This window comes from Pinus tabuliformis, chromosome J (genome assembly GCF_031772625.1).
Source record: "Pinus tabuliformis cultivar Carrire ecotype Pingquan chromosome J, CPIR1, whole genome shotgun sequence".
Taxonomy (NCBI): domain Eukaryota; kingdom Viridiplantae; phylum Streptophyta; class Pinopsida; order Pinales; family Pinaceae; genus Pinus; species Pinus tabuliformis.
In genome coordinates, this window is record NC_142295.1 from 30,582,055 (window position 1) to 30,592,723 (window position 10,669).

Sequence of the window (10,669 nt, forward strand, 5' to 3'; positions counted from 1 at the left end):
TGGAGTAGTTGTAGCCGCTACAACAAGAATCTAAAACTCGTTTTCTTAATTGATGTGTCTAAGTAATAACATATACAAATTTTATGAAATTTGAATTTTTATTTTCTTTGTTGGTTTGGCCCACAAGGCTTTGACTATCATTGTTTACATAGAACTTCATAACAAGGTAATCACCAATTGAGCTACCCTAGTGGGCGAAATAAAAATGTATTATTTTTATTAAAGAAATGTTTTTAACTATATTTAAACTAAGTGATAATAGGTACTTTGTAGCTCTTGTTCAAATGTGGGAGTTAATTCATACCTTTCAAAATTCAATAATTAAACTAAGCGGCATGCTAGCTATGTGGCCTTGTTTAAAAGAGAAATGTTTTGCTTTGTTAGATAAATTAAAAAAGATTTCTATTTTTCATATTATTCTTCTTTTGAGTTTAAAAAATAAAACAAGACACACAACTATATATTTGCATATTATTTTTCTTGTTGATTTTTTTATGATGGATGGAGTGTCTTCTCTAAACATTGGACAAAAGAAATTTCATACACATTTTTCTTTTGAAAGTTTTCAACAATATCATTCTGTTGTAGCGGCTACAACCACCCTCCAAAACTTTGGCTCGCATGAAAATTTCAGAGCTTACCTCGGATCTTGTGATCGATTACCCTTGGTTGGTTGTTGGTAAGCTAATTATTTCAAGATCCCCTCCTTGATCTTAAGAGTTGTTCATGTTCTCATCTTCATGCAACATGTGTCATATTTGGGCATAGGGGTTGTTGTTTGCCATGCAAAGGGAATGTTATCTTGCTTCAAGGGAATTGTATGCGTATGAGTGGTTTTCATCACATAGACATGTTTCAGACTCACCTCACGCACTCACGTCACGAAGGTTGTTGCATCAATCAAAGTATGTCTTATTTATTATAGATGGTTTACGTTGTGTCACTAAGTGTCCATGTGTGATCACAGTCGAGTCCGATCATGTTTGCATATGTTTCGCTAATCTCACACTTAGCCATTTTCGTAAGCAACCTAGCCTCATCTAGCTTCCTGGGACTGTGCACTTTACTTCTACAACCATCAAGCTTCCTCCCTTGCCTACTGAAACCCCATAGCCCACAGAGGCCCCAATCAGCACTGCTCTCTAGAAATACGTAAAGAAGTCTAGCTACACTGCACTCAAAAATTTCACAGAGGCGTCCTCCTAGGACAACTATCCCGCAGCAATGTCCTGAGCCTCAAACTGCAGAGTGTTGTCTAAGTTATCTTATCTATATTTCATGAAGAAACTACGCAGATGGGCCTCCTAGGGCCTCATTCCAGCATCAGTTATTGTCTACTGAAATTGCACAGATCTACCTCTCAGTGACTACAGGAAAAGGTGACATGCTAAAATCGCTTCCAAGGAGTCGAGCTGAAGGACCAAGGAACTGAGTAATGGAAAAGATCAGGACCGCATGCAAACTCTATCAGATGCATGATCATCTTTAGGGTAAGTATGATAAGTAAATAACATCTTCCGAAGTGCACCTCTTGTTGAGTTTAAAAGATTTCTTGTCATTGTCATATCATCCTGTCCTTAGTAACATGCATGTCCGCAAAGACGAAAAGTCATCTCATGCGTTTCTTCTACATGTATTTCTTCTTTTCCACTTGTTCGACCAACTGTCATCTTTCACATTTTGATTGCTATGTCATGCTTGCGACCTCATTCTAGTGATCTTGAAGGTTTTGTTTGAGTTGTGTTCGCCATGTACACATCTATCGCACTCACACACAATGTTGTATGCACTGTCACGCAAGCGTCATCGTGGTCATTCAATGATCTATCACAAGTGTCACGCTTATCGCTCGCACCATTGGTTGGTCACACTGAGTATGTTATCTTGATGGTTTGAGGCATCTTGTCATCGAGTCATGTTGAGTGTATGTTCGCAAGGTCGCGTATGCACAAGTTCACTCGCTCACACACACAGTCATTTTGCTGAAGTTATGTTGACCAGATCAACCTCCAACAGTCGAACCCTCGCTGAGCTACATTGCGTAGTTTCAACCCTTAGTGGACATGTAGTGTTTCCCAAAATTGCACAAAGCTTGAGGCTGTCTCCAAGGTAGCCTGCACTGCCCAATCTTGGAATCGACTGAACTAACTGTCAACAAAACAATGTAGAAGTTTCTCAGCAAGCCATCTCAATATGTGACTCCCGCAAGCGAATCAACCAACCCTCTAGCTGGTCAACCAGAGAGTTTGACCAGGCAGTGACCCCGGGACTCACTCCCCCAAAAAAGTGCGCAAAGGCTATAGAACTTTCTCACTCCGTTGATTAAAGAAATTGCGTAGACATTTCAGACAGACACTCATTGTCTGTCCCTATCTCCCTAAAAAAATTGCGTAGTTTTTCCAGCCAGTCACCCAGACAGCCAGTTTGCTACTCACTCGGAAAACTGCGTAGTTTTCATGAGCATTCACCCCAGGTGCCTAGCTTCCCGCTCATCTTAGAAACTGCGATGGGATGTTCAGCAGGTCAGACTCCTAGCAATTGCCCAATTTTTTCCAGCAACACTCTCGCAACCCACTTCTAGCTCCCTGAAAAAATGTGCATTTTTTCCCGACAAACCTCCTGCACCCCGCTGCCAGTTCCCCAGAGGAATTGTGCAGTTTTTTTTGCCAAACACCTCTACTACCTGCACTGCTTCCCTAAAAAAATTACGTAGATCGTCCCTCCAACCGAGCAAGATCCTGTGGACAGTCATTGCTGATCTGGATTGTCCATCTCAGTCTCCTAGTGACTTCTATGCAATTTCCACCGGCAGTGCCCAGAGCTCGCATCCCAGCTTGAAATCTGCCTTGCATAGTTTCATAGCCTTTTCCTCTCTCATGGTCACCTGCATCCAAAAGCGAATGACAATGCATCATGGTAGACTAGGAGATTTATGGATTTGATGTTGTCTCATCATGAGTGATTGCATATACAGGTACATGGATGAGACATGACACGACGACGAACAAGATGAACAAGGAGAGCACATGCGAGGAGATGTGTTCATGAACGTACGAATGAACAATGCATGCAAGGAGATTTTTTCGCGAACGGACGAACGAACAATGCATGCAAGGATATTTTTTAGCGAACGGAAGATGCATGTGAGGATATTTTTTCGTGAACGGATGAACATGTGAAGCATGCCAAAGTACAAGCGAAGGAGGAACATGCATGTGCAAACATCAAGCGAACACCAAGACCATCGAAGACTTCACACACCTTGCCATACAGAGATGAAACTATGATACACCAAGAGCACATCCATCACTCAACAACACTGCAGCTTGACATGGACACCACCAATAGCATGAACATACCAGCACTATCATGTCGAGTCGTGTCATGAGTCATGTCGGCCACATCACTACTGTGGGCCATACTGTTGTAAATCAATGTAATGTAACGTGGAAGTCCAAGAGACCCACATGTAATCTGAAGAGTCATGTAAATTTGAAAAGTCATGAAAGTCAAACAGTCATGAGGGAAGTCAGACAGTCACAAGGGTCAGTTTTATCCTTTGGCTATAAATACCCCTCATTTGTACATGCAAAGGACTTTTCACCTTGGCCCCTCCCACATAGCCTTGAGAGTCTGTAATATTTTCTTTGACGAGCAAGTGGTGGCTCCAATGCCCCGCCTATGGGGTTAGTGATATATGGTGTACAGATGTGTCTTGGAACTTTCACTTAATTCAGAAGCCTGTTAACAGGCCATCACGTTTTCACACATGTATTGTAATTGTTTGTAAGACTAATCTTGGAACAATTGAACTAGTTTGGTTGCTCTAATACATATGTTTATGAAAATGTGTTGTATAAGTTGTTAACATTGTCTTGCCCCAATGCGTTGCCTCACAGGACATCAAACAAAACCTTTCCCATAAACTTGCTATAAAGATCATCACAATCGCGCGGAATACTCCATTGAGTGTTATACGTGCTATCCCTTCTTGTGTGTTGTGAATGTCACATCTGTGTGGACTACTCCGCCAGAAGCTGCGCAAGTCCTGTTGTGTTTTGTGTCTCTGACAGAGTTGGGACTCTTCCCTTTTGATTAGGGACTCACTTCCACCCTCTCCCTCTGTGGTGAAAGAACCTTGACACAAGTAACACTAGCACTCACGAGGCACGTGAACCTCGTTGTTCGAAGACAAAGCAGACCATTCTCATGTGCTGAAAAGCAAGAGCTAAGGCATATATTTAAGATAATGGCAACCAGGCCATCTTACCGGATGGGACTCCTACACCAAATGGTGTGAGGTCTAGTTGGGACTTCATACCGTGAAGATTCCCTGAATGTTGGCGGGTCCAGCACCGTCAACAAATTCTTATTTCCAGAAAAAAGTATAACCACACAAGATATATTTTAATAAATATTTATGATTCCAATACCTCATTAATTATAATATGAAGGTATTTTGAAGTTATATAATTGGTCCATATTTAACGTTATAAATAAAATCTAAAAATTATGGGGGAGGCAAGAGTTGGAGGGGTCCTTTTCAATGCTGATGGAAAACAATGTCTCAATTTTCATGGGATTTAGGCCTCGAAACTAATAATATGGTAGAATTCCTTGCATTGTGGAAAGGATTAGAGGTGGCCATAGAAAAGAAAATCCCAATACTTACAGTTTTTGGAGATTCAATGATCATCATGGGACAAATGACGAAGGTCAGAGAATCAATAAGCTCTTTATCTCCTCCTATGAATTTAAGAGTGCTTAACTTTGTCTCTCAATTCAAAAAACTGGAACTTTATCGTATCTTTATACATTTGAATAGTGGAGTTGACACGCTAGCCAAAAAAGTCTTTACCATGGAACAAGGTAGACTTGAAATGGATAATAATGTTTGCATATCTCCAATTCCATAGTTATAATTATCTTTACAAACATTGAGAGAATGGTTTGAGGTGCCTCCACTCCTTTTACTTATGTGCATGAGAATTGGTTAAATCTCCTTCATTTGAATAGGGACACGATGAAGTTCAGATTGATTACCGATGTGGTTATGCAGATAGTTTTCCAGTCTCCTCTTCATAAAGTGGTAAAAAGCTCGGGTCCCGATCTCCGACGAAATCCATTCCTCTGGTCTCATAATTTTTTTTCTTGGCTTAATAAATGGGAAATCAAGTGGTTGGTCTCCTCTAATATTTCAAGAAGATGGCATTTTTTCCATTTATTCTCTCATAGGTGGGATCTGGGTTGGTTCATCTAGGTTGCGGAGTTAATATCCTCAAGAAAAAGAATGGATTTATGGTAGTCGTCCAACGTTATTCCATCTATGTCATTTCTTTATCCAGCTAATCTTTGGGTAATGGAGATATATCCTCAGATGTTGCTTGGCTCATGGATTGGTAATGTCCTTACCTATATATTGAGTATTTAGTTTCCTCATAGTACTAACAAGATTTTGTCTCAAACTGGTTATGTTACAGGATTCTCCTCCGTAATGAATAAAATAGTCGGGTTCTCAGCTGAGATTTCGCAATGGCCTATTCCCCTATCCCTCCAAATAACGATGAGGCCATTCTGGTGTTAGACAGATTGTTGGATGCTTCACACGGGTTTCTTGTCTCCATTTCGAAGCTTGAGGATATGATTGAGAGACAACGAATTTCATTCCAGCATTTTATAGAAGCCAAGCCTCTTCGTCATCAAGCTAAATGGAGAAAATGGTTGATAAATTCAGAGAGGAAATCTGAGTGGTTGGTGTTTTTTTGACAACGTTGGAAATAAATAGGAATGGAAATTCATAGAATATTGTGGGAGAGGAAGGTCGGAGCGCTACAGTTGGAGGGAAACAAACCCGTCAACTCAGAGGAGACAACACTAAAGCAAATAATCACTGCTAATTTTGAATATTTGAAACTTTGTGTCATGTCCTACGTTTATATTTTATTATGAAACTTTGTAAATTTTATGTTATTCTAGGTAATTTTTGTAGACTTTAGAGTGTCAATTTCTTAGCCTATTTTTTTAGGTTATAAATGACCTCATTAAAAATAACTTAAATTAATAATATCAATTTTAATACATTACATTAATTATTTTTTAAATTATTGAAAATAAATTATATAAAAAAAAATATAATTTTTTTACGTAATAAATTACCTCATTAAAAATAAGTTAAATTAATAGTATCAATTTGAATAGATTACATTAATTCTTAAAAAAAAAAATCTAAATATATTAATTATTTAATAAAACTCGTGTACGCTTATAAATCTTAGTAATAAAACACTTTATTTATTTAATCTCTAATTAATTACATACTTCATTGTCGGTCATTTTTCTTAGACCCTATCACCATTTCTCTATTTATAAATACTAAGGTTGATTAGTTTCCTACATACTTTCATCATGATGATGAACCTCAGTTGGAGGTTCCAAATGTCGATCTGAAAAGTAGAATGAATGGGATCGATCCGGAAAATTTATTACAACAAGCTAAACAATCCCAAAAATCTAAAATATGCAGTTATAAATTTGAATTCATCTTTACTTATCAATTTGTATTATAAGTTTTAACTAATTTTTTAAGTAATCTTTGACTTTAAATTTTCATTATATATATATATTGATATTCAACTTCTTTTTAATATTTTTTTAAAAATCATATATATATATATATAATTACACAATTGTATCATTTTAATTAAAAAACATCATTAAGACAAAGCATTAACTTAGACCTATAATTAAAGCTAATGTCAAGGTTGTATAAACTATTATGATAAGTAAAAACAATAATACAAGAGTAACCTCCTCTTTCTCACTATAAAGTAATTCCAAGTTTGTTATTTCCTTGGCAAAAAAATATCTACCTTGTGATCTATTTTGCTCACTTGGTGTTGCAAAGCATCTATGCACAAGAGAATTTCATGTTGGGCTTGACTTGTTTTTACTAGGACTTTACCCATGATAGTTTTGATTTTCCATTAGAGATTTTTTGTATACATATAATTAGTTTTCATTGATTATTACGTAGGTATGGAATCGACTACCCTATATTTTGTTTAATCTCTTTATCTAATAGTAATCTTCTTTCCACTCTTGCTTCATTTTCAGCAATTTCAATTTCCTCTCTAGCTACCTTGGAGGTATGTTGCCAATAATGTGGTGTAGAGGCCTCTACATGCACTTGGCCTCTTGTGCTTAAGGAGATTCCTCAACCTTGACTTTTGCAATGGTTGTAAGAAGAACTAGGACGAGGCATGTTGTCTCTTGAAACAAGGGATGGAGGGAGTGGGATAGGTTACACAAGGAAAATAGTGTGTGGGAGTGACTAGCGAACATCCGAAACAATGTTCGCTAGCCTGAAAGATGGAATAGAATGGCTTGAGGCTGCCATCCCATGTATGAGGTTAGAGTTTTGGAGGGAGAAATAAAGCAAAGGAGAAAACAAGTATGCACAAAATTGTGATCCAAGGGGGGGTTGTTTGCGAGAAGTAACCTGGAGAGAATTATACTTGATTGTCAAAGGAAACAAAGAGATTGAGTGTTTAAAAGGAGACTTACCCATAATATCATCAGAGAAAAATAGGCCTAATTTTGGGTGTCAATTCATCCATGAACCGCGCGACCTTCTTCGTCATCGTGTTGTGAGGCACTAAGCAAGGCCATAATTACAATTGTATGCTTCCATAACGATCATTGAATACCTCCTTTGTGTCAGATGATGGGAATGAATGCCATTCATGTCGTCCCTTTATTTAGATGATTGAAAACCCTGATGTGGTAGATCATCATGGAGATAGGTGGTGACAGTGTGATGGGAGGGGCATGAAGTTGGTATATCTTTGTGTGAGATGATGGGAATTAATGCCCTTCATGTCATCCATTTTATCTAGATGATTACAAACTCCCATGTGACATTTGATCATACAGACATGGTGACAACTAGATGGGAGGGGCAACAAAATTAATAACAAAAAAGTATTTAGATAGAAACTACAAATAAATTATTTTGACAACAAATTTAATAACAATGCTTTATAACTTGGGTAATGAGGATAACAACGTTTCTTTCTAACCACCCACAATAAACCCAATCGACATTTTAACCTAATATATACATATAAGTAAAAAAGTAATTAAAAGTAAAAATAATTCTTTTGTGGACCAGTCTTTCCTCCTTCCCAATATGAGATGTGTAATTCATTTGATTCTTGATATAGAGAGGACACTTGCATTTAAAAGAATATTAACAACTTTTCTTTCAGACATGGATCATAAGTATAATATTTTAATATATATCAATCTATATTTCCATTGAAAGTATTTATGTATCGTTTTTAATATTTTTATGGTAAAACATTTCAAAGGTATGCTGTTCAATATGAAGGAGATGTGTAATTTGTTTTATGCTCAACATAAATTTTATAGGCAACATATTATGTAGCATATATCCATATTAGACTCCAAATATACAATGCTCCAAGAGGGATCAAAATTTAAGAAAAAATTTACACCTAGAGGGATCTGATCACATTTCAATGGTATGTTGCCTATAATTAAAGAGAGAGTTGACATATTAATAACTAGGGTAGACCCATCTTAACTCATGATTTATCTTGGACCCATAGGGATTCAAATTTGAGAAAAAGTTTGCATTTCTAGAGATTTGAATCCTTTTGATACATCATAAAAACTCCACCTTATTAATCCATATATTATCACTTTCAATCACAAAAAAGTTTCACAATTGTAAAAATAGCATTGATATATTGTTTGGGAGAAGAATATTTATTAAAGAGATGTATTGACATCAATCACAAAAAAATTTCACAATTGTAAAAATAGCATTGATATATTGTTTGGGAGAAGAATATTTATTAAAGAGATGTATTGACAAAAGGTTTCAAAAAAAAGGAAATTATTATCAAATAAAAATAATATTTCATAAAGTCAATATTAAGAAGTAAACAGAAATAAAAATAATATCTCATAAATTGAAATGTTAAGAGGTAAACAGATGCCTTGAAACAAGCAAGCAAGTTGATTAAGTAAAGGCTAGTTAATCTCGATTTCTATTCAAAATGTTTAACACGGAAACTGTCAAAAAGCACGTCAGTGAATTCACTCCACCACGTGATTGTAAATTGCAATATACCCTCAATATAATATAATGATTTTCTTTCTGGAAAAAATTACAAATTGCAAATTTCCATGATCGCCCATCTACGGATACGATTATGTAGTTTACTTGATTGATAAAATTATTAAATAATTAATATTGAAAATAATTATGGTTAAATATTAAAATATTTATTAATAGAAAATTTAATTTTGAAAATAATAATAATATTATTATCTAAATATTTATATAAAAATGTGGTTAAATTAAACGATTTTCAAATTATTGTCCTTCGACAATATAGTAAATAACATTCCACAACATGCGGTGTGAATGAAATTCGACACCAACGAAATAAGATTTCATTATGACGTCAATTGAAAATAGATTTCTATAATAACTCTTAAATTTTTTTTGTATAATTTGTCTCAGTATGTAACGGTAAAATAAAAATTAACCAACGATAGCTATGAATTATAGCCTTGATAATTATAAAGGTTTCTTCAAATGCGTAGCGGTAAAAATATAAATTAATCTAAAAATGAATAGAGAGAATGGCGGTAGGATAATACAGTAATAAATAAGGGTTGGTATCACACATAAAGGTTCTGTCATAAGAGTTGGCTTTGACGGAACAAAGTGAAATCACGTCAATGATATATCCAATGGCAAACGAACAGACTCTTCTCCAATTATAAATTTACATTTCCTTCTCGCTGCCCTTTCCACAATTTGTTGATAAATATCTTGCTAAATATCTTTTTGCTAAATATTTTGCTAACAGGCTCAAGCCTCTTGTTGGTCAAACTGAATCCTTTGTTAAAGATTCATCCTTCTTTGTTGATGAGTTAAAGGATATAAGAATTGATCCAAAAGACATGCTGGCTAGTTTCGATGTGGTCTCATTATTCATGAATATCTCGATTAATGAGGCCATTGATGTTATTAATCGTATTACGGATCTTAATACTGTTTTTTTAGTTAAAATTCGCCTCACCTCTACTTTCTTTAGTTTTGAAGGTGAATTTTATGAACAAACCTGTGGTGTTGCCATCGGTTCTCCCCTTTCCCTTGTTGTTGCCAATCTCTTTATGGAGTTCTTTGAATCTAAGGCCTTGTCATCAGCTCTTTTCCAACCTAGGCTGTGGAAAAGGTTTGTGGATGACACTTGTGCCATTTGGTCTCATGGGAAAGAGAAGTTGGAGTTATTTTACCAACATCTTAATAATCAATTGAATTCCATAAAGTTCACCATGGAAGTTGAGGTTGATGGCAACCTACCTTTCCTTGATGTTCTCATTTCAAAAAAAGATGACGGTTCTTTCTCACATCAAGTTTTTCGGAAGAAAACTCACCCAGAGCAATATCTTCATGCTAATTCCCATCATTTCCCTACTCAAAAACTAGGTGTCTTCAACACCTTAGCCACTCAGGCACTGAGAGTTTTTAATGAATAACACCTTGGTGATGAAAAGGCTCACCTCCTTAAGGTCTTTATTAAGAATGGTTATAGTAAGTCCCAAGGTCGTAGAGCTTTCCTTAATGCGG